This window comes from Leguminivora glycinivorella, chromosome 3, assembly GCF_023078275.1.
Source record: "Leguminivora glycinivorella isolate SPB_JAAS2020 chromosome 3, LegGlyc_1.1, whole genome shotgun sequence".
In the NCBI taxonomy this organism is placed as follows: Eukaryota; Metazoa; Arthropoda; class Insecta; order Lepidoptera; family Tortricidae; genus Leguminivora; species Leguminivora glycinivorella.
In genome coordinates, this window is record NC_062973.1 from 10,438,987 (window position 1) to 10,464,547 (window position 25,561).

The 25,561-nt window shown below is 37.3% G+C and overlaps 1 protein-coding gene across 1 annotated transcript in view; it reads right to left on the bottom strand.

Annotated features, from left to right (window-relative positions):
• LOC125242692 (poly(rC)-binding protein 3) overlaps positions 1 to 25,561 on the bottom strand; it is a 333,013-nt gene that overhangs the window by 168,328 nt on the left and 139,124 nt on the right. The window lies entirely within an intron of this gene.

A 25,561-nucleotide genomic window follows, 5' to 3' on the forward strand; every position in this document is an offset into this window, starting at 1 on the left:
GCAAAAAGAAAGTCGATGTCAATGGTAAATAAAAATATCCGCAATAAAGGTAAACCAAACGACCTTGGCCAAAACAAAATTTATTTTTAATTTTGTCTCATGTTTATATGATACAATAAGTAAAGAGTAAAAGAGTAATAGTACTTACTTTACATTGTGCAACAAGGGTAGGAAGTTGAATATTACTAACGAGAGTAAGTTAAATCACGACGGCTTGCCGGAGCGATTTAAAGACTCGAGTTAGTAATATTCATACTTCCCGAGTTACACACAATGTTTTTCATCACACTTGCATTATAAAAAATATGCAAAAAGGTAATAAAGAGTTCAATACAGTACTAGAAATTTCTTAACTCCCTAGGGAGAACGATTTTTCTATAACTCACGCTCCGCCTGCGTGCAATTGCACATTTAGTGTGCGAGTGTGATGAAAAATAATATAATAATATGGTAGCAACGTAACGGTAGATGGTTGGTAGAGGTAAACGGTAGATAGGTAACAACGTAAAAAAACTTTAGCAACCTAAACAATGTAATAACAATTGTTCGATTTTATGCAAACTTTATTTACTTTCCATATATGAAAACACAAAAAGTAATTTCCAATTTCCCGCGTTGGTTTTATTAAGGTTAAGGAATGAAATCGAATATAAGGCCGACGCCAAAATGATATTATATCGTGTTCAATGGAACAGCCAGTGTTAGCTGACCCATAAACAATTTAAAAAAAAAATACACTTAGCATCGACTTAGCACTTCATAGACCACCACATCTACTAGACTGAGCATTCACACAAAGTATCATACATACATTTATGCTCTCCTGTAGTAATTTTTTAGTATGGTCAAAGAGGATCGAGTATTATAGAGAGTTACTGTCGAAGTAAAATGTGTAATCACAGTGCATAGGCTGCTATCTCTTGACACAGGCTTAAAACTTTTGAACCTCAGTTTTGACAATTTGGCCCATATTCTTAGCTTGATACGTGTTAAAATGTCAAATATTAATATTAGCGCCATCTAGCTGAGCGTACCCCAAAGGTGTAATTGCATCTAGGCCACCGTACTTTTTTCTGTATGGTACTGAGGTACGTTTTTGTCTTAGACTTTACGTGTCTATACGGAGTTATATACGTCTTTAGTATGGTAAAGCGACCGCTTGATTCAGTCGAGTCAACGTTTACAGAAAATATAGATACTAGAGAACCTTAATGACGAAATAAAACTTAATAAAATCTCAATTCATCAACAAAATCTTGCAAAATAGGAATTAATAAAAACAAATTTAACTTTTCCCTTAATTTTTGTACAAAGTTGACGGGAATTGCTGTACAACTAGCACTCCTGTAATAAAAAAAAAACACCAATTAACTCTGTACATCAATTAATTCTGTAAGTTTGGAATATTTGACAAATGCTTTAATTTTTTTTAATACTACGTCGGTGGCAAACAAGCATACGGTCCGCCTGATGGAAAGCGGTCACCGTAACCTATGGACGCCTGCAACTCAAAGAGTGTCACATGCGCGTTGCCACCCCATTAGAAAGACTAATAAATATTTGATGGCAACACAAATGAATATACGTATACCGTTAAGGTTTGAGGAGTTTCCTCAATTCCTCATGAATCCGATTATAAGAAATCGAAGCTTGACAAATTTGACTTGAAAACTCAATATGCTTAACAAACATAACAAATCTCATAACAAATAAATGTCACTGTTCTAAACTTAAATGCATGCTGTTCTTATAAAAATACCAAAGTCACTATAAGTGTGCCGTTCAGATTTAAGGAGTTCCGTTCTGATCTTCATCAGCAGTTCCACTACACCAAATGTCACTGTTTTGGACGTAAGTGCATGCTGTTCTTATAAAAATACCAAAGTCACTATAAGTGTGCCGTTCAGATTTGAGGAGTTCCGTTCTGACCATCATCAGCAGTTCCACTGCACGAAATGTCACTGTTCTGGATGTAAGTGCATGCTGTTCTTATAAAAATACTAGGGATGTACCGACTAGTCGCCGACTAGTCGGGAAAGCCAACTATCCGGCCACATTTGTAGTCGGCGATTAGTCGGCGACTAGTCGGCAAAAAGGGCCGATTAGTCGGCACATTAGTGATAGAAAAACAGTACAAAATTTAATTACCAGCTGAAAATTATGGTAGTATTATGTAGCTATTAGTAATTCCTTTTTTTTGTCAAAACAACAAATATCTGTTATCACCACAGAAATAAATTTCCTACCTAGGATTATCGACTTCATGGGCAGGATAACTACCCACTAAGCCAAGCCGGTTGTTAAAAATGGAAAATGTATATACCTAAATATTGTCATGAACCTTTGAACATCTGTAAAAAATCGTGAAAAGCGCGAACGAAGGACCAAAACAGACATTCAAAATGTGAATTTATCGAAAATTATGTTCTGGCCGACTAGCCGACTAGTCGGCCGACTAATCGGCCACCCAAGCGCCGACTAGTCGGTAGTCGGCCTAGTCGGCCAAATCAATAGTCGGTACATCCCTAAAAAATACCAAAGTCATTATAAGTGTGCCGTTCAGATTTGAGGAGTTCGGTTCTGACCATCATCAGCAGTTCCACTGCACCAAAAGTCACTGTTCTGGACGAAAGTTCATGCTGTTCTTATAAATATACCAAAGTCACTATAAGTGTGCCGTTCAGATTTGAGGAGTTCCGTTCTGACCATCATCAGCAGTTCCACTGCACCAAATGTCACTGTTCCGTACGTAAATACATGATGTTCCTTTAAAAACACAAAAATCACCATATGTATGCTTTTCAAATTTGAGGAGTTCCCTTGATTTCTGCAGGATCCCATCATCAGAACTGGGTTCTGAGAAAAATGGGACCAATCTGTATGCATATACATTCAATAAAAAAAAAAATTCAAAATCGGACCAGTAACGACGGAGGTATCGTGGAACAAACATAAAAAAAAAGCATACAGACGAATTGAGAACCACCTTCCTTGAGAGATTTGAGGCGGCGGTTAAAAATGAGTTATAGGGTTGAACCTGCACCCGCGCGACCATGCTTCCCGTGCTGGGCTGTTGTACAATGTAATGGTATGCTAACTGTAAAATGTATTATGTATTTTCCTAGTAAAATTGGACATAATGTCTGGTGACCACGCGCTCTTTGAAAAGCTCTCATAATGCGGTGTCTATGTAGTCTGTGGATCACTCTAAAGGTGGAGGGGCGGGTCACCCAACGCTGGTGGCAGTATACGTGCAAATGTTTGAAAGAGTCTCCTCTAAAGTGATCTTTTGATCTTTCCCTCCTCGTGCTTCACAGGATAACGACGAGTGATAATTTATTTTTGTCTCGTTTTGTTTGTGTACATTTATATATAGATTTAATTTATGGATTAGTTACCTGTGCATAGCCAGAGGTTGTAGGCTCTCAAAAGATGACAATATGTATCATACAATGTGTGTATGCGTTTATGTTGTTTCGTGATTAGAATTGACCTAGGGCATGCTTGGTCGCGTGGTTATACCATAGCGCGTCAGTGCGTCCTTTTTTCACGTTTAATGAGTGCGAAAGGGACGCACCGACGCGTTAAACTAACACATTAGTGTGCTAGACAGGCAAGCTGTATTAGATACATATTAAAATTGATTGAATATATGTAAAACTAACTCATTTTCAATCATTTCATTATCAACAGAGTGGAGCTCTCTGTTTAAAATATTGTTTTTTTTTATTCGCAAGAAAGAAAAGTGAGAGCACTTGACTTTTATATTAAATAAAAGTATAAAAAACGAGTATGCGGGAGTGATGATAAACAAGGCAACAAAAAGATTGACCTATTTATCCGAGCATTTTTGTTGCATTCCTCTGATGTCTTAGGAAAACAAAGAACAATGCATAGCGAATTTATTTGCGCAAAAATGCGAAGAGGATCGTTTCAAGTATTCGGGCTATCTGCTATGGTACCACCTATCTGTGTTTCCATTTGCCACCCATGCATTTACAATTGAATTTAGAAACGCGGGCATGCACCATTTTCTGTGGGAGTCTTTTGGAGTTAGTCTCAATAGTAAAAGTGCCTCAATATGATTTTTATATACATACATACATATAATCACGCCTGTATCCCGTAAAGGGGTAGGCAGAGCACATGAGCTACTAAGTTTTAGTGCCACTCTTGGCAAAAAGGGGTTGAAAGAAATCCAAAATGTGACATTGCAGTGACAGGTTGCCAGCCTCTCGCCTACGCCACAATTTAACCCATATCCACATCCAATTTATCCACAGTCGACTTCTACGACACCCAAGGGAAGAATGGGGGTGGTGTAATTCTTAACCCGTCACCACACGGGGCCTTTTTGACCTTTTTTTACCCCATGAATTATTGCAGGTAACTAATAAACATAATATTGTACTATGCATATTTTTCTAATAAATCTTTAGCTCATGCATTACCAGCGAAATGTTTCATTTGACAGCTCAGTTGAAAATCTGGCCAAAAATTGTTTATTTAACAGTGAATTGGAAATAATATTATAATTAGCTCTCTATAGAATAAAGGTAAAGTAAAATCTCGATAAACATAAGCAGGTTCATTCAATATCCGTTCCATTGAAATAACAGTAATAAATAAATCCTCAGACCTTAAACTTCCAAGGGCTTGAGTAAGTACCTATTCAGAGAAACGATATCAATACAGCAAAATGAATTAACAATAATTTTGCCTGGAGTTTTGGGTTGGTATTGATTTTTAATTTGCGCCCTTAAATCAAGATTGCGCAATCTGCTAATAAATGGTGGCAGGGTGGGGGGTCAGGCGGTACCACATTAAACATAAGGCCTGTTAAGGGTTAATAAATATTTGTGAAAAAAAGGACGTTTATTTATGAGCAGTTCTCAAAAAGTTTGTACAGTTGGCTGCAATATTGCTCGGAGAAATTATGAATCATTGATAAATTCGCCATGCACTTTTGCATCTAATAGTACAAAGCCACGTCAGCAAATTTAAATTGATCCTATTTTGTTACCAACATTTAGTAATATAAGTCGACTTTCGTGAGATAGATACAGAATAATTGTTATAATTAAGAAAATATAGATACTAGAGAACCTTAATGACGACATAAAACTTACTAAAATCTCAGTTCATCAAAAAAATCTTGGTAACAAAGTAGGAATAATAAAAACAAATTTAACTTTTTCCTTAATTTTTGTACAAACTTTTTGAGAACTGCTGATGTAAGGCGTTAAAGGATAGATCGTCTGATGGTATGCGATTACCAACGCCCATGGACACCTACAACACGAGAATACGGTTTACTATGGTATCTTCTTGAAGGTTTAAAAGTAGTATGGTCAACCAGCTTTAGCGCTTGTGCATAGTATAAATATTTTGCTCGCTTGTCCTTACACATAAGTACAGGCGAAATGGATGACCAGCTAAATTAGATGATTCAGATATCAGTCTGATGTATTGATATGCACTGGTACAGTCGACTTCATAAATTTGTACATTTCTTTACCGTAAGTGCTTTGCAGTAAGATGAAAAAATGTACACATATTTATGAACTTGGCTGTTCACGTTGGAATTTATCGGGTGCTTACGTTTTCTTTTACATTGTACGTAGAGGTGTGCTGTTCTCGAGAATTTTCTCGTTTTACTATGGAGAACACAATTCTGATTGTACGCCAACGACGTTTTCGTAGCGCTACGCTCGTAGCCAATTCCTGAGTTTCCGCAATTTGTAGGTATAGGAATGCGCATAGAATAGGCTAGTTTCCTATCTTAAATTAAAATATTTTATGCAATGCACGAAATAAAGCACCATATAATTAGAAAAATCATGGACAGTAGTTATATTTAAACATAATTTTTATTTAATAAGTCAAAGAGAAAGATATAAAGTACCTAAATGAATTGACCGTATCGTCCGTCACTCCTCAGTATTTCATATTAATAGGCGAGTCGACTAAAACAACTAAGTAGTTCGTCAGTATTTCAGCACTGTATTAAGGTACTTAAGTATTTTTAGAAACTATTTTAAATTTTAAGTTTTTTGACAATATGACACTTTTATTTTATATTGTATTACACTAAGTACAGTTCGTCAGTTAGATTGTCAAAGAATTTTAGACACTTATTTTTCTTTTTTCTCGTAAACGAAAAATGACGACCGTATGGTGCGTTGAAGTTTCGCGTGACGTCACGCCTAGGTACAATTTTTACATATGTAGAAGTGACGTCACAAGCCCCCACTCCGGAACTTTGATGTTCTATATATTTGTATTTTTTCATTACTTAATTAGAAAAAAAGAAAAATAATGTGTTTCGTATTTTTGGAGGATCTAACTGACGGACTAAACAGAATGCCATAGTTTTAATGTAGTCATCCCTATTCCATATTAGCAAATCGTTTTGACAGTTCTTAAAAAGAAGCTGATTTGACTAGTAAGAAACTAGCCTGGTGCCTTATTGTTAATTTATTGTTTCTCGGTACATTACATTTAAGATTCTTAGCTGAGACAGTGCAATTTTAATTTTAAAAGTAACAAAACTTACCACTGTTTTATAAATATCTTGTTTACACTGTACTTTTGCTTCTGACTTCAGTGGCATTTCTGTACACTGACAAATGGTTGTTACGTTACTTATATTATTACATTAAATATGAGGATGTCTACCCCGCGGACATGTTTCGAGTCCCCGAACATCTTGCTAATTACTTCTATTGTTTGCGCAACCAACAAGCCAACTCAATCGTACACCGACACCGCAAAACGATACCCAAAAGATGTCATGTTATCGTGCGTCTCACCCGCGCCAGTGTGGCCGAGCGTATCTTTTTTTGTCCATTTGTTTAATGTGATATTTGAAAATTGTATGTTATTTCTACAAAGGGTCTTTTTTTCAATCCTAATAATAGGTAATAAAAAATTCTCATATGATTTTTTTCCTATTTTTAACTCCCGACGCAAAAACGTCGGGGTGTTATAAGTTTGGCGTGTCTGTGTCTGTTTGTCTGTGTGTGTCTGTCTGTATTATCTTAGCTCCCGAACGAATTAATCGATTTCGATATTTTTTGTTTGAAAGCTGAATTAATCGGGAGTTTTTAGCCATGTTTGATGAAAATATTGACGACCGGTTTGGCGTAGTCGGTAGTGACCCTGCCTGTTACGCAGCGGTCCCGGGTTCGAATCCCGGTAAGGGCACTTATTTGTGTGATGAGCACAGATATTTGTTGCTGAGTCATGGATGTTTTCTATGTATATAAGTATTTATATATTATACTAGCTTTTACCCGCGGCTTCGCCCGCGTAATAAAAGTATTCTTATTGAAACGTTTACAAAAAATAAGATTTTCATTTGGATCCGTAGGTTTCTTTGTAGGTAGGTACGACTCTATTGATCGAAAAGTGGTAAACCACTTTTTTGGCTGACTGCACCTTACACATATTACTATTGTTTTAAAAGAAATTCTTGCAATGATTGTAGAATTGTTACACAGCGACCACAGCGTAGGTAGTACGTACGAATATGTATGTATTTTACCTATATGAATATTTATAGTGGGGAAACTTCATACAACCCACATAGCCAGTATATCTCGACGCTATGGTCGGTAAGGTAAAAAATACTTCCTTGCATTATCGCTTACAATTTTTTCCATTTTGCTTATACTAATTGCAAACGTAAACATATAAAAGGCAAGCAAACAACGATCCTCTTACAGCACAGTGAATGTAAAAGTTATTACGGATGCAGGATACTCACCGATGCCTACTTACATACTAATCCCTTCCCACTGAGCCACCTGCATTTTACACTGCCTAGATATCGATTGCCGACCGATTATTCCGACCCCAATCCCTATTCTTATCCCCGTCCGTATCTCTATCCTTGTCCCCGTCCCCGTCCCCGTCCCGTCCCTGTCCCCGTCCCTCTTCTATCCCTGTCCCCGTCCCTCCCCTATCCCTATCCCCGTCCCCATCCCCTATTCCTATCCCTATTCTTATCCCCGTCCCTATCTCTATCCTTGTCCCCGTCCCCGTCCCCGTCCCGTCCCTGTCCCCGTCCCTCCCCTATCCCTATCCCCGTCCCCTATCCCTATCCCTATCCCTATCCCTATCCCTATCCCTATCCCTATCCCTATCCCTATCCCTATCCCTATCCCTATCCCTATCCCTATCCCTATCCCTATCCCTATCCCTATCCCTATCCCTATCCCTATCCCTATCCCTATCCCTATCCCTATCCCTATCCCTATCCCTATCCCTATCCCTATCCCTATCCCTATCCCTATCCCTATCCCTATCCCTATCCCTATCCCTATCCCTATCCCTATCCCTATCCCTATCCCTATCCCTATCCCTATCCCTATCCCTATCCCTATCCCTATCCCTATCCCTATCCCTATCCCTATCCCTATCCCTATCCCTATCCCTATCCCTATCCCACGTATCCTTGGATTACTCCTAATATCAAAGAGATGATGCGATTAAGAGACCAAGCTCATGCCAAATACCGCCACACTAAACTGGATAGCCACAGGCAGTATTATAAAGATTTGAAACATTTAGTAAACGTGTCACTTCATTACGAACAATCTGCATATTTCCAGTATCACATTAATAGGAATATCAACGACCCCAGCAAACTTTGGAAAAATATTAAAAACAATATAGTCGATTTCAAGTCCAAAGATTTAGAACTACCCTCACATCTAACTGATCCAAACTCTATTAATACCCACTTTCTTAATATACCCGGCAATAACACAGACGATGTATCTTATATAAATTTTCTCGAGTCCAATCGATATGGCTCTGCAGTGTTTAACTTAAAAACAGTCGATGAAACCCTGATTGCTAAGATTATTAAATCTATATCGACAAATGCTGTTGGGGTCGATGGTATATCCCTGGACATGTTGATGTTGACACTACCCAGAACATTAAGCGTAATAACAAACATAGTTAATAAGTCAATAGAAACAAATGTTTTTCCCGATCTGTGGAAAATAGCCGCAGTTAAACCAATCCCTAAAACGCCCCATCCAGCGGATTTTAAAGACCTGAGGCCAATCAGTATACTACCCCTCCTGTCGAAAATACTTGAGAAGGTGGTATGCATGCAGCTTACTGATTTCCTCGAAAATAATAATATACTCCCGTTAAGACAATCTGGCTTTAGAAAAAACCATAGTACCTCCACTGCCCTTCTGGACGTGGTAGATGAGATATTGTCCTCACAGGATGCTGGCAAAGGAACAATTTTAGCTCTTTTAGATTTTTCGCGTGCATTCGACTGTATCAACATATCTACTCTACTTTCTAAATTAGCATATTATGGTTTTAGCGATAGCTCGATTAAGTGGTTTGCAAGCTACATGAGTAACCGAACACAATTTGTCCAAGTGCACGGCGCGGACGGCTTAACCATCACGTCGGAGTCTCTTCCAGTATCCAGAGGGGTGCCACAAGGCTCAATTCTGGGCCCAGTGTTGTATAGTCTATACAGTGCAGATATCATATATAACATAAGACACTGTCAATTCCATATATATGCCGATGACATACAGCTCTTCATATCGTTCAAACCAGAAGACATGCAACAAGCTGTTGATAGTTTAAATGAAGACCTACACCGCATTAACAGCTGGTCAGAAAAGAATAGCTTGGTACTAAACCCGACGAAATCTAAGTTCCTAGTACTGGGTTCAAAAAAGCAAGTTAGCCGTATTATAGCTTCTAATCCTCAAGTAAGCATTTCAGGAAAACATGTGGAGAGGGTTTCAGAAGCTCGCAACCTAGGCCTGCTCATGGATAGCTTTCTACATTTTGAGAACCACATTTTGGAAACCGTAAGGAACTGCTTTTATAGACTAACTGTCCTATACAAAGTTCGTAACTATCTCAGTGTTGATATGCGTATAAAACTGTGTGACACACTCATCTTGTCGAAACTTAATTATGCCGACACTGTATATGGTAACTGCTTACTCTCTCAAACTAAAAAAGTCATACAAAGGCTACAAAATGCCTGCACACGTTTTTGTTTTCCAATACCCCCGCGATCCCACATTACCCCGCATCTCAATAAAAATAATTTATTAAATATGAATGGTCGTCGTACCCTGCATTTTGCTACACTATTGTTCGGTATCGTCAACACTAAGAAACCCTCATATTTGTACAATAAAATTTCTTTCTACCAGCGACGTGTCAGGCGTAATCCTCGACTGATCTGCCCAAGGCACAATACCGCAGCATTTCGTGGCAGCTTTCGTTACGCTGCCACGAAATGCTGGAACAATCTTCCACCACCAATTTGGGAGAGCACTACAGTTAGTGGATTTAAGGCAAAACTAAAAATACATTTAATGGCACAACAAGGTGTTGCTGCCCAATGGCATCAGTCTAAATAGCTCGAATAATAATTATATTACTATTAAGCCGCAAGTAGCTGTGTACTTACTGGTAAATAGCATAATTATATTACCTATATATATATAGAACGCTGGAACAATCACATCCTTAATATTTATAAATTAATATAATCCCTATTTATAATATACGTATGTATGTATCACCCAATTGTATTACTTAAGTCGCGCAATATGCCGTCCCGCACTCCTCGCTGGCTCCACAGAATACCAGCGCCGTTGGCAACGCCTAGTCGTGCCAACTGCATTGCTGAGTGGAGACCATTTCAGCTTCACATATTCTTTTCATCTGTTTGTATTGTTTTCTTCTTCTAGATTTTATAATTGTTTCTTTGTACTTTATTTGTTATTATGTAATGCAATAATGTGTGTTGCCTGAATAAACATTATTCTATTCTATTCTATTCTATTCTATCCCTATCCCTATCCCTATCCCTATCCCTATCCCTATCCCTATCCCTATCCCTATCCCTATCCCTATCCCTATCCCTATCCCTATCCCTATCCCTATCCCTATCCCTATCCCTATCCCTATCCCTATCCCTATCCCTATCCCTATCCCTATCCCTATCCCTATCCCTATCCCTATCCCTATCCCTATCCCTATCCCTATCCCTATCCCTATCCCTATCCCTATCCTATCCCTATCCCTATCCCTATCCCTATCCCTATCCCTATCCCTATCCCTATCCCTATCCCTATCCCTATCCTATCCCTATCCCTATCCCTATCCCTATCCCTATCCCTATCCCTATCCCTATCCCTATCCCTATCCTATCCCTATCCCTATCCCTATCCCTATCCCTATCCCTATCCCTATCCCTATCCCTATCCCTATCCCTATCCCTATCCCTATCCCTATCCCTATCCCTATCCCTATCCCTATCCCTATCCCTATCCCTATCCCTATCCCTATCCCTATCCCTATCCCTATCCCTATCCCTATCCCTATCCCTATCCCTATCCCTATCCCTATCCCTATCCCTATCCCTATCCCTATCCCTATCCCTATCCCTTCCCTATCCCTATCCCTATCCCTATCCCTATCCCTATCCCTATCCCTATCCCTATCCCTATCCCTATCCCTATCCCGTTCCTGTCCCTGTCCCTGTCCCTGTCAAATTATCATGCTAGGAGGTGAACTTTGAATAATCTTTTCTTAGTGCTCCTCTAAGGAACTTCCGTGTCAATTTGAAATCTCTTGAACCAGAAGTAAAGATAAAAACTAAACCTATACTTATGGCTATTTTGGATATTTTAACCCCATTGCACAACAACAGGGGAGAAAATTTATTTTCCACCTCATTAGATTTTAAAATCGTTGTATTTATCGTGATCAGCGACCCGATAAACCATAAAAACGATACCCATGTGTGATTTTGACTTACCCCCTTTTGCATCCCTTTAGGGGTCAAATTTTCAAAAACCTGAAACACGTATTTAGTCATATGTCTTTAGGAATCCTCTTGTGAAGTTTCGAATAAAATAGTCAAACTAATGTTGTTTCCCCATACAAACTTAGAACCCCCATTTCACCCTTTTAAGAGGAGAATTTTGAAAAATCCTTTCTTAGTGCTCCTCTACGCCATATAAGGAACCGATGTGCCAAATTTGAAATCTCTAGGACCAGCGGTTTCGGCTGTGTGTTGATATATTATGTCAGTTATTCAGTCAGTCAGTTTCTTCTTTTATATATTTTTTGATATTTAAACCCCATTGCACTACAACAGGGGAAAAGGTATTTCACTTCCACCTTGTTAGATTTTAAAAACGTTGTATTTATCGTGATCAGCGACCCAATAAACCGTAAAAACGATACCCATATTAGTTTTTTGACTTTATCACCCCCTTTTCATCCTTTTAGGGGTTAAATTTTCAAAAAAACCTGAAACACGTCTCTAATCATATGTTTTAAGGATCGCTCCTGTGAAGTTTCGAATAAAACAGTGAAACTAACATTGTTTCCCCATACAAACTTTGAACCCCCATTTGACCCTCTTAAGAGGAAAATTTTGAAAAATCCTTTCTTAGTGCTCCTCTACACTATATAAGGAACCTACGTGCCAAGTTTGACATCTCTAGGACCAGCGGTTTCGGCTGTGCGTTGATATGTCTGTCAGTCAGTCAATATCTTCTTTTATATATTTTTTTGATATTTAAACCCCATTGCACCACAACAGGGGAGAAGGTATTTCACTTCCGCCTCGTTAGATTGTAAAAACGTTGTATTTATCGTGATCAGCGACCCAATAAACCGTAAAAACGATACCCATATTAGTTTTTTGACTTTATCACCACCTTTTCACCCTTTTAGGGGTTAAATTTTAAAAAAAACCTGAAACACGTCTTTAATCATATGTTTTAAGGATCCCTCCTGTGAAGTTTCGAATAAAACAGTGAAACTAACATTGTTTCCCCATACAAACTTTGAACCCCCATTTGACCCCCTTAAGAGGAAAATTTTGAAAAATCCTTTCTTAGTGCTCCTCTACACTATATAAGGAACCTACGTGCCAAATTTGACATCTCTAGGACCAGCGGTTTCGGCTGTGCGTTGATATGTCTGTCAGTCAGTCAATATCTTCTTTTATATATTTTTTTGATATTTAAACCCCATTGCACCACAACAGGGGAGAAGGTATTTCACTTCCGCCTCGTTAGATTGTAAAAACGTTGTATTTATCGTGATCAGCGACCCGATAAACCATAAAAACGACACCCATATTGATTTTTTGACTTTATCACCCCCTTTTCACCCTTTTAGGGGTTACATTTTCAAAAAACCTGAAACACGTATTCAGTCATATGTCTTAAAGAATCTTCCTGTGAAGTTTCGAATAAAATAGTCAAACTAATCTTGTTTCCCCATACAAACTTTGAACCCCCATTTGACCCCCTTAGGAGGTGAATTTTGAAAAATCCTTTCTTAGTGCTCCTCTACACTATATTAGGAACCTACGTGCCAAATTTGAAATCTCTAGGACCAGCGGTTTCGGCTGTGCGTTGATATGTCAGTCAGTCAGTCAGTCAGTCAGTCAGTCAGTCAGTCAGCTTCTTCTTTTATATATTTAGATATATCGTTGTCTGAGTACCCACAACACAAGCCGTCTTGAGCTTACCGTGGGGCTCAGTCAATCTGTGTAAGAATGTCCTATATAATATTTATTTATACTTATTTATTTATTTAAAATATAATTTAAATTTTTGATACCATTTTCCATATAGTTTGTATGGGCGAACAAAATAGGAAAGTAATAAAAATGTATGGAAATTCTGACACTTTGATTCTGAGTAGAACTGAAACGATTAGCTACGGGCAAGCACGATATCCAAATGATATCCCTGAGATGTCTTAATAATATAAATTTATGATCGAATTGGCATATTATACAGCATATTCAAACGCTCGTATCGATTTTCTTAAAAACGGATCATAATATTGTACATAACAGATACTTAGCTTTTCGAAAGTAAGTACCGAAGTTATTAGTTACGGTAAGTGTTATTAATTTCGAAACGTAGCTACTTCAACGTGGCTTCGATCGTTTCCAAATAAAGGCACACTTACAATTTGAACGCAGATATAGCTGGGAGTGTAAAGTTCGAGTAGGGACAAACAAAGAGGGTCTTCTAAGTTACGCTCTTGACAAGGAAACTTTAATTAATTGAAATGTTTATGATGTTAACCGTTGGGAAGTATTACGGGTATTTTGATAATATTACGCAGTTGGGAGATGCCATTATGGGGTATAAATTTAATTTACCGCTTAGCTCATTGCTTTTGGTTTTTAGGATTTATTTAAGTTATATTTAAGAAATGTGAGGTACACTTCCTTTAAGTTGTATTTTTCTTCTTTATCGTGCATAAAAATATAAGTATACCTTTTTAAAGACACACTGGTCGAACGCGATAAATTAATATTTTTACCTTTTATCCAACGTTTCGGCCAGGTTGCACTTGCCGTGGTCGCGAAAGACCCGTGTACCCGACCCGTGTGTGTCTTTGAAAATGTCTACAAAACGCGAGAACTTAAAGTATACCTTATTAATATAAAGTAAAGTAGTAGAAGTCAATTTCTTTTTAACCTTAATTATTGACCAAGCATCCGTTGCATGAAGATCTTTTTCAGTTTAAACATCAATGTTTTCGTTTGTCCGGATGTTTTCCTCTGCAGATCGCTGGTCTCAACCGATTTCCGTACATTTTTTTGTAGCTTTGGTGCTCAAGGAATTAGCCAATGGTAGAATGCCATAAAGTATTGAAGTGCCATTTTTAGTTTACTGTATGATCACATAGATACATTATAATGTAAATTATTTATTTAAAAAGAAAAACGTCTAAAAATACTGTCTTGTGCTCGAATATTATACCTGATTATATTGTTTTGTCTTGAGGAAAAGGAATAGACAAATCGTCTTATGGAAACTGTTAACAAGTGCGTAGCCGACCTTTATGATGCAATAAATAATTATAAATTATGAATTATGATAGGAGCACACTCCATCTCGGGCTAGAAATTTGAACTGGGAGTTTAAATATCTAAAAGTTACATTATTGACACCATAGTTAGTCACTATGTCTGGAGCTTTCATTAAAACTTGTTGATTTTCCTGCCTGCCTGCGCTATTTTTAATCATCCATTGATATCGCTGTGTAAAAATTAAATTGAAAATAAAATTTATAAAATAAAAAATTAGAGCAAAGTAAGACATTTGATCTGTCGGTACAGGGGAGTTCCATTACGTTTGTCTAGCGACACTATCCGAAAGCGACTCGATCGGCGCGCTAAATGAGGATTGACGTCGACAGGTTTTGTAAAAGCATTGCACTGTTGAATTATTAAGGCAACTCAGGCGGGCTCTATATCCGTACTGCGGGTAGCCCGTCAGTTAGCACAGACCTATACCTACGTGGCTAATAGTCCGTTTACAAAAGCGGCTTATTTGGAATTCTGACACCCGGATAAAGTGGCCAGAATAGCCGCACAGTTGAAAAAATCTTCGGTATCGCTTCTAAAATCATTTAGCTAACTCTGAAAACAGATTTATTTTTTCAATAAATATTTAAGCGCTAGACTTTCCGCGCTCTGGGTTCTGTGCTCATTTAGTATTTCATCTTAATCGGTATACCGCGCTCTTTTATTTACGTTTCCTAGTTAAATGAATTTGACTATATTTTTATTCTTCTAATGTCAGCTTTTATGCTAAACGTCAGTTCTGTCAGGTAAACAAACAGTGAAACGTTGTTAATAATGCGAATACTAACAGCGTATCAGGTTTCAAACTATTCCTTCGAATATCGAGATTGGAGCTTATTAAGAGAGCAAAAGTTCGAAAGCAATTTCGTGAAAATTTAATGCTCTCGAAAACTTAGAATGAGGAGTTTGCGAAATGAAGCGAACACTGAGCATAGCTAATTTGTTACGAATTTTGAATGAGGTCCACCAAAGCGGCTGTAAAGGTTTTTTGTATTAAAATCTTTAAGAACTTTTGTAATTGCTTCTTAAGCCTGCCTTCCATTACAGTCAGAATGAAGGCGACAGGCGAGGAAATTACTGTTTTAAGGTACAACATTAATCCCGTGAAAGACGTTTCTTTTAGCGGAAAGCCCCAAGTTTTCGGTTATTCTGGAATGTATAGAAACTATTTTGTCCTAGATAACCTATTTTCGAATGTTACGTGATGAAACTTTTATTAAAAAAGTTATTTTGGTCTTCTAATACAATGTGTTGATTGTCTAAAAGGGAATGTTAGGTACGTATTTACAAAATTAAAATAGGAACATTTTTGATAAAGCCTAAGCTTCTGCCATTAGTTTTTACCTTCTAGAACACTTCACTCGATTAGTAACTATATAAGAGAAAGAAAAGCGTAAAATAATGTATTTTTAGGGTTCCGTAGCCAACTAAACCCTGTATTTTTAGTCCGTCCGTCCGTCCGTCCGTCCGTCCGTCCGTCCGTCCGTCCGTCCGTCCGCGGATAATCTCAGTAACCGTTAGCACTAGAAAGCTGAAATTTGGTACCAATATGTATATCAATCACGCCAACAAAGTGCAAAAATAAAAAATGGAAAAAAATGTTTTATTAGGGTACCCCCCCCCTACATGTAAAGTGGTGATATTTTTTTTCATTCCAACCCCAACATGTGATATATTGTTGGATAGGTATTTAAAAATGAATAAGGGTTTACTAAGATCGTTTTTTGATCATATTAATATTTTCGGAAATAATCGCTCCTAAAGGAAAAAAAAGTGCGTCCCCCCCCCTCTAACATTTGAACCATATGTTTAAAAAATATGAAAAAAATCACAAAAGTAGAACTTTATAAAGACTTTCTAGGAAAATGTTTTGAACTTGATAGGTTCAGTAGTTTTTGAGAAAAATACGGAAAACTACGGAACCCTACACTGAGCGTGGCCCGACACGCTCTTGGCCGGTTTTTTAAATCTAAATATGTGTGTGTTTAGTAAAACGTCCCACTTCGTCGGTTAACATTGAGGCGAGATTTACTTGTATCTTTATATGAATATACTGACAAAGCGGCTTTATAGCAATCGACAAAGTGGGACGTTTTGCCGTGCACACTCACATATAATTGTTGGTTCTATTATTTAAGTAACTGTTTGAGGATGTTCACTTTCTCCATACACAGCATTGTCTGTGATTTGGACGCTATGGCGCTAGACGCTATAACGTATTCTAAAACATCAATAACAGATTACTATGGTAGAGGCTCTACCTATTAAGGTATCTGAATAATAGGCGAGACGACTAAAATAGTATATTGTGCAACAAGGGAGGTAAGTACTTGTGTTCCTGTCGGTGAGTAAGGCTGCCAGAGCTCAACGAGGGTGCGGTGTGCTGATGACGGGAGGACTTACGGAACTAACTTGTTCCGTTTATTGTCCTTTGAGTCGTCGGCAACCCGAACCCTCCTTAGAACTTGTACACTCCTTTTTACTGTGTACTTTTAACACAGCAAAAGGGAATGTACAAGTTTCTAATGGGGTGGCAACGCGCATGTGACACTGTTTGAGTTGCAGGCGTCCATAGGTTACGGTGACCGCTTTACATCAGGCGGGCCGTATACTTGTTTGCCACCGACGTAGTATAAAAAAAAAGGGACATTTTGTCGACGAGTGTTAATAACTCGCGACAACCGCAGGCTGGAGGAGAGAGTTATAGACACAAGTTTACAAAACCCTTACCTCCTGAATTACATACAATATTTTTCATCACATTTGAGAGGAAAACACAGAGAAAAAAAATCATAAGGCAAAACCTTCAATGAATGGCGGTGTTGTAACTGCCCGTTGCTATGGCAACGCGATTCAAGCGCAAATCGAGATGGCCGTCACAATTTCCTGCCAGATTCCAAATTATAACGATTTATCTACGTGAAATTTACAAAATAAATGTAAAATACACTGAAATAATTGTAAAACCTAAATAAAATACATTTTTCATACCGTATAATATTTTTTTATAGCTTAATGGTCAAATTTTAGTTGTGCAAAAAAATCCTTGGCTGATTGAAACATCCTTTGCCTGAAGTATTGTACGGATTGTATTAATTTTTAAAACTAAATCAATTACTCCCTTGGGAATAAAATAGTACATTATTCTTCAGTACACGTAGACACAATGAGACCTTTAAACAGCAAATGTGATGAAAAAACTATTTAATCCGTCGGTTAGATTATCAAAAACTTCTCATATAGGTCTACAAAAAAGTCCGCGATAGCATATACTGTACGGTATATCGTTTACGGATTACTTACAATCATATTTTTTACGATTTAATCCACGTGCGTAGTCAGGGCGGACTGCTAGTCACAAATAAATAATTGATTCTGATTCTGAATGGAAACCAAATCAATAATGGCACTTTTCCGTGCCCATTGGTATTTGTTGATTAGTGATTTGGGTATGATATGTTACTGCGCACATTGTTAGTACATCTGATAATAAATTGATATCTGAGTGGATTTTAATGAACCACATCAAACGGACTGCGTAATACCGAAATTCTCATTAGTACGTTTAGGACTAATAAAATTAATAATCCGCAAATATTGACTTAATACCCTACAAATTTTGTATTTTATGCTTTATTATTGAGAAAAGGAGGGAAACGTACTGACGGATCGTCTGATGGTAAGCGATCACCGACGCCCGTGGACACCTGTAATAACAAACAGTCTGTAGGCGCGTTACCGGTTTTAAAATTGCGGTTTGCTTAATCGTCTGTATTAAAATCGTAAGAAATATTCCTACACGTGTAATTTATTGGGTTGGTAAGAAAGTAATGAGCGAATCATAACCAATATTGTAATTTTTATTTAATTTATTATTTTAATCATTTATAAAAAATATAACGGCCTTCGTTATCTACTACTTGTCTCCATCGTTCTGGTAAAGAATGAATAGCATCGGCGAAGAAGTTCTTAGGTTTAGATTCAAAAAACTCAGCTATGTACTGTCGTAGATGGGCTTAATCATCGAACTTTTTTTCATTCAAGGCATTGCTTAGCGATCTGAACAATGCGTAATCCGTAGGTGCCAAGTCTGGAGAGTACGGTGGATGAGGTATCACTTTCCAACCTAGCTCCAATAGCTTTAGCCGAGTCACTTTTGCAATGTGTGGGCGAGCATTGTCGTGTAAGAAAAAAACTTTAGCATGCTGTGGACGATTCTGACAGATTTTTTGGTTTAAATTATCAAGCTGATTACAGTATACTGATGCGGTAACAGTCATTCCACTTGGTAGGAGTTCCCAGTGAATAATACCATGAATATCCCACCAAACGGACAGCATAACTTTTTCCGGGTGAGGCTCTGTTTTTGGTGCCTCTATTCCTTTTTCGTTTGGAGCTAGCCACTGACGTTTGCGTGTGTGATTTATATATAAGACCCATTTTTCATCTCCAGTGATAAGATGGTCCAACCAGTTGAATGTGCGGCGAAAAGACAGAAGTTGTATGCAGATATCGGCACGGCGGTTTAGTTGATCTCTATCAAGTTCGTGCGGTATCCAAACACTGTATTTGTAGTTTTTTCCCAACTCGTGTAAATGTGTTTCTATGGTGACATGAGAGCAGCCTAACTCGGTAGCAAGAGTACGACTCGTTAGCCTCGGATCTCCTTCAATTAAGGTTTTTAATTTGGCTACATCTATCTTCACCGGTCGACCAGACTTAGGTTGATCTGATAATGAAAAGTCGCCACTACGAAACCGCTGGAACCATCGTTTCGCCGTGGCCTCAGACACAACTTCAGGAGCAACACGCTGACATATATTACGCACTGCTTCGGCGGCTGAATGGCCAGACTGAAATTCATATAGTAAGCAATGCCTTACATGCACTTTTAATTCGTCCATTTTCTTCCTTATATTAGCTCGGCGACAGCTAGTGAATGACTGACGAGAAACTGTGCGACTCGCCCTTTATATACTTTCGACCATAGAAGATTCTAGAACTCTCTCAAAAATTTTATGTGGAATTCAATCGATCGCTCATTACTTTCTTACCAACCCAATATTTGCCAGGAGTGGCTCCGGAACTTGAGCAGTTTCGTGTGCTCTGCTTACCCCGTTTGGGAATACAGGTATTAGTTTATCTATGTATGTATAAGTTAGTTGAATTCTCAGCACTGAGATACCTATAGTTAATCAAGACCTGAGTAGTAATTTAAGTTTAACGTTCAACCCAGCTTGCGAGCTAACTAAAACTTATTTACGGTTCGACCATATAAAGCAAATAAAGGCTTATTATGAATGCTCAGCTTCAAGTATTCAAGAATTTACTTCTCGAATAACAGTATGGCTAACGTCAGTTTCTTGTACGTTACTCGAAAACGTAAAAATCCGGAAAGGAAATTTTTCCGTAATTACCTTTTTGTTTTTTGTCGAGCTCCCGATATTTCGACGCAGTTGCGTGCATCATGATCACGGAAAAAAGGATCAAAATGGTAATCACGGTCTATTAAATCTAAACATTTTATTTTTGAAACGCAAAAACGACGGGGTGTTATAAGTTTGACGTGTACGTCTGTCGTGTGTGTGGGAACGGATAAACCAATTTTGATTTAGTTTATTTTTTGTTTGAAAGCTGAGTTACTCAGGTGTGTTCTTAGCCATGTTGTATGAAAATCGGTCCACTAAGTCGAGGGTTTCTTCAAAATTTTAATTTTGTGATTAGGTTAGGTATATCTTCATAGTAACAAGAAAATTACATTGCACGGAGAAAGTTTTCCGTGACGTAAGCGTCTCACACTACACAGATACAGTAACATAATTATCTGTATCTGAGCGTTTTTTTTTTTAATATGGCTCCATATATATAATTCAATGAACGAACGCCCACAGTAAAGTATCTTCAACATTATAATTATATCGGCAGACGGTAAGGATTTTATTTAACTACGACAGGTATGTAATGTGGCAAAATATTTGTGACACTCTTTCAACAGTCAGCAACAAAAAACAAGCCAAGTTAGGTAGAACGATTTAGAGCGAACGTATTGTTCTTACCGTTTCTGCGAGTGTTTGATACTTTCAGATAATTACGTTTTTAATTTTTATACATCGATGAAACATTATAGTGTTGTAATATATGAGAGCCTTTATACGCTATCAATTAATCAGGTATTCAAAAACATCAAACACTCATAGTATAGGCTCAATTAAATTACCAGTCTAAGTTTCGATATCAGCATTAAAGGGGTAAGCCCACCAAAGGTAAAACAAACTAATTACTCGTTTAGACTATTTGCTCAAGCATCGCGATTGTTTCGACGCCGCTGCGGGGCGAGCGCTAACACCGAACCCGCTGCCGCACATTGCCATGCCATTTCTGAACGTGCCTTGCTAATGTAAATTAATATTCGCTTTCTAATATCTCAATACAAATTGGCACGGATATAGATTTCATAACAAAACGAAACAAATAGCTATCGTCGTAAACATGTTTAAAAAAGGTCTTTCGTAGAAATTGCTGATAAGTTATTACATACTTCTGAGAAATGAAATTCGATGATGAAGTCACACTAACATGATGAAAACAAAAATAAAAGCTCATGAAACAAACTCGATGGTATACGAATATAACATTTTATGATATTACTCGGACTGACACAAAGTTTTTAGCACGGAGACTGAAAATATCTACATTTATGAACTGAATTCCAAATTCAGTTTGTGAGCGTGTGTTCGCTTTATCTGCACGAGGCTGGCGCACAGATATAGAAACCACTTTGCTAAATGGGCCGTCAAAACGAAGTTACAGGCTGATTGTTTTGACGTGACAGCTCGCATAACTCATAAGAGCGCAAGTTTTCCTTCACCCGCGCATAATTGTTACACTGGCTTTGCAAAATAACCGACATTTATATCTTGGCCGCTTTAATAATGCTTGATGTTTGGCCATGCAATATAACAGGATAACCGTCTGCGGAGGTATTTCAGCCACGTGGGTAGTTTGCCGGCAGGTAGGCTCTGTCCCTCTTGCTCTGACGTAGTTTTGATTAAGAGCAAGAGGGCAGGCATAAATCCACCGCCATGAATCAATAAGCTGGTTCACTCACACAGGGGAGGCGAAGTGTTGTTACGTCACACAGCCTAGGTATCCGCAGACGATATTTTGACGGGAGGCTGTTTAGAAATTACACGGCGCGGCGCGGCGAGCGCCCCAACAAGGAACTGCCTATTAATTGTATGGATTTTCCGTTTAAAATAAATTGCCTCCTGATTCATTGCCGCGAAACTTTTTCAAAGAAAATACGTAATAAAGTGAGAACTTGTGCTGTTGTTTGAAAGTTTATTTTTAAATTAAGTTTTCTCTTGCGTAGTCACTTTATTCGACGACCAATAATATGTCATCAAAAAATGTTAGTAAAATAAAATGTTCGAAAGTAGGTACTTACACCTAGTGTACATAAAGTCGAGTTCATAAATATGTGTACATTTCTTCACCTCAATTCGTTGCAATAAGGTGAAAAAATTTACACTTATTTATGAACTCGACTGTACAACTAAAGTAAAGAAAATATAGGTACAAGAAACAAGTTACAGGAATGATTATAGTGAAAGAACAAAGTAAGTTATAACGTAATCCTCTGAGTAATATTTAATGTAGAACACAAAGCTAACCTACGCTAAAAATAACCAGAACAATTTAAAATAGAATAAAGAATAACATGAGTATTTTTCAACGTTGTTTCTATTTAAAATCTAAAAATATTAAAGTAAATATATTTAGATTCTAAAATTAAATTTACCCGTAATGGAAACTTAAAGAGCTGAATAAAATATCTATTAGGCAAACGTCTCAGATTGTTCCCTAAACAAACTTGAAAGCGGGTTTTAAATTGTATGGCGATAGCTGCGCGGAACCGCGGCCAATGTATTTCCATCACGTTTCGCCTGTTTGAAATATTCAACAGCATCGATTATCGGCCCACTTTGTACACAAATGCTTTTTATTCAATTTTCAATATACACTTTTAAGTTCTTAAATTTTGGGAAAGATTCGCGGGGTTGTCAGGGTTTGAGCATTTAAATTATTTATAAGAGGTGATAGAAAATGCTTTCTTGAAGTTTAACATTACACATGTAAAATGATGTCAATTTCACTTTATATTAATAAACAATACAATATAATACTCTTTATTGCACATAGTGAAACCGAATATTACTCTGTTTAATTTTTTTTGTTTTTGTTTCTTGTGCATTACTTGTAAACTAGGTATTTGAAGTATATTAATATCATCATTATAGAAACTAAAAACATACGTAAATGCAATACGTTGTTGATATTGTGATAATGTCATTTTTTTGTGCAAAGAATTGTAGGTTTAATACTCTTCTAGACTCCACTTTGCAAACTAAATTCTTGGAAGGAATAAATGACTCAACGATGGCGCATTTTACGCAAAAAGCGACGCGCTACGATCGGTAATGAAGATAGATACCTACCTATTATCAAATCAGAAACCTTTTCAGTTTAATTAATATTGGACTTCATTAGCACGCTTCTTAATTGATTTCTATCTCTTTGCATTTAATCAAGAAATGAAACAGAATATCCTTGAAACCTTACTTTAGTAACGGGAAATAACGGGATCTCCTCCCACTTGAGTCACTTTTTTCTCGCAGATTTGGAATCGAAATTTAAATGTTTATGTTCTGTCTTCCTTTCTGGATAATTATTGAAAATGTATGATGACACTATTTGTGTTAGTGTCCACAAAACCACCAAAAAAGGAATTAGGTACGAATAAATAACATAAAATTAATGTGAAAATACTTTTATTATGTAATACTTTATCATGGAGGAGAGGCCATCCCATTTCTTCCTAAAAACTACATTGGTGAGAAGCATTGTTAAGTTATGATATTGTTGTGACATTTATCTTGATGCTGCTGACTATTGTGCAGTGTGCGTGTGACATATGGAATGACTTTGAGTGGATTTCATGAACGCCAATCAGCTTGTATTTGTATTTGTATTAATTGTATATAATAAATGATAGTGAAACTTCTCGCGTCAATTGACGTCACTGTCGCCGCTACAGCCGTCAAACAAATTTCTCAGAGTCGCACTCAAGTTGATTGAAATGCATTGAAAGTTGTGTAATTTTGAAATCTTATACTTTCTTACGATTCCGTTCCAGTTTGTTAATATCGAACGTTCGACTAAATCATCCCAAAATAAGTGAAATCGAAAAAAAAACCCACTTGGAATACGAGCTACTTATAGAAATTTGGAATGTCAATATCTCTCATGCTGTTTTGAATTATTGATTCTTTCTTGATATCAGTCTAATTCGGACGCACTTACCTGAGAATATACATTTATGTGTATCACTGTGAAGTCAATTTCCTGTATTTCTCTAACAGTAGAAACCAGTATTTAGCAAGTGTGTAAAGTTAACCAAGTTATAAGTTCAGTAATGTCGGGGTTGGCTTCATCATGCTGATTCGAGACTTGTACAAATCCTGTTAGGAGGACGCCGCGGGCCAAATGAGCTCGTTACGTTCAAACATAGGTGGGCAGAAAAACAGGACATCGAGACATGCTACTATGATACAAATTAAAAAAAAAAAAACTAAAATCTGATTGCAAACAGGCCATGTTTTTGTCAATGTTTTGAGTCTGTTCTAATAAAAAAAATTGAAATAAGATGTCAATTATTAAAGAAAAAATGACCGACACCACCAGTAGCGAAGGCCGGATTCAAACCGGCGCCTTTAGCAATCCGGACTAACGCCATGAACCCCTAGGCCACCCCGTCACAGCGGAAACCGTCGAAATTTAGGCGTCTTTTACCAACTCTAAGGGCAAGCAGTAGGTGCTGGCACCTCCTATACGAAACCTTTACAGGTTTACGATATAGCTAGAGAGACTGGAACTTTGTTTGATTTGTTCCCATAGTTGCGTCTGTTCTAATACTTAAAAATAAAATATATACCAATTTTAACGAAGTTCTATAAAAAATCTCTTGGCACTCTATGATTCGTTATGGTATAAAAGGCAAAGGAGCAGACTCAGAAACTAGCTAACTAGCGAGGCTTGGAATTTTGACAGCTCGATTTCATATGTTTCGTTCAATACCATTTGCACTACTAAATATGCGTTTTAGTACTGTTGATAATGAATGGTAAGTACCTAACACTAGATGAAAATTTCATTAATAGCGTTTACAGATTTTAAAATGATGAAATCCACCGACCGAAATTCACAAATAGGCTGCCGGATTTAAGGTAAGCAAGCAAGTTCACCAATCAGCGTGAATGACAATCAAGCAGGTAAAAGTCAAATCAAATGAAGGTCAACATCTTGTTGAGATTTAAGCAAAATCCTAAAATCTATTACAAATGCGCAATATGAAAACGTATATTATGTGTATATATTGTATAGCATGTTAACTAGGAATATGTGTAAGATTTCCCTAAATAGAAGAGCACCAGTTTATTTAATAAACATTTAAATAATGTTATTCTAAACAATCCCAACAATTCAAAGTAAATTAGAATAATATATTAAAGCTAACATTGCATATTCCCGCAGTCTGGTTTGTTGTTCGCTAATTAGCTGCAGTAACGGTGTTCCAATGAAGGC